At 58.2% G+C, this 557-nt stretch overlaps 1 pseudogene; it reads right to left on the bottom strand.

Annotated features, from left to right (window-relative positions):
• Positions 1 to 7: 7 nt before the first annotated feature.
• LOC107702714 (histone H3-like) lies at positions 8 to 451 on the bottom strand (annotated as a pseudogene).
• Between the last annotated feature and the right edge of the window lie 106 nt (positions 452 to 557).

Raw genomic sequence — 557 nt, 5'->3', positions numbered from 1 at the left:
ACTGCTGCAGCGGCGGGTTTAAGCGCGCTCTCCGCGGATGCGGCGGGCCAGCTGGATGTCTTTGGGCATGATGGTGACTCTCTTGGCGTGGATGGCGCACAGGTTGGTGTCCTCAAACAGACCGACCAAATAAGCCTCGCTGGCCGGGCCATGGGCCATGACAGCGGAGCTCTGGAAGCGCAGGTCCGTCTTGAAATCCTGCGCGATTTCTCGCGCTGGAAAGTGGAAAGGCAGTTTGCGGATCAGCAGCTCGGTGGACTTCTGATAGCGGCGGATCTCTCGGAGAGCCACGGTCCCGGGCCTGTAACGGTGGGGCTTCTTGACGCGCTCTTCCGGGCAGCTTTAGTAGCGAGCTGCTTCCTCGGGGCTTTGCCGCCGGTGGACTTACGAGCGGTCTGCTTGGTCCTTGCCATCGCTGAGATCTACTTCTTCCTCCGTTCAGCACATGTAGAAACTGCTTTTCTATCTTTTGCGTCTGCATTTAAAGCGTCAAACGGTCACGAGCTTATGGCGTCATGAAGGTGCAGAGGCTTGTGATTGGCTGATGTGTGACGTCT

The sequence above is a fragment of the Sinocyclocheilus anshuiensis genome, unplaced genomic scaffold (assembly GCF_001515605.1).
Source record: "Sinocyclocheilus anshuiensis isolate Anshui unplaced genomic scaffold, SAMN03320099.WGS_v1.1 scaffold1810, whole genome shotgun sequence".
Lineage (NCBI taxonomy): Eukaryota > Metazoa > Chordata > Actinopteri > Cypriniformes > Cyprinidae > Sinocyclocheilus > Sinocyclocheilus anshuiensis.
The sequence above is the reverse complement of the archived record's forward strand: the minus strand, read 5'-3'. Positions and strand labels throughout refer to the sequence as shown.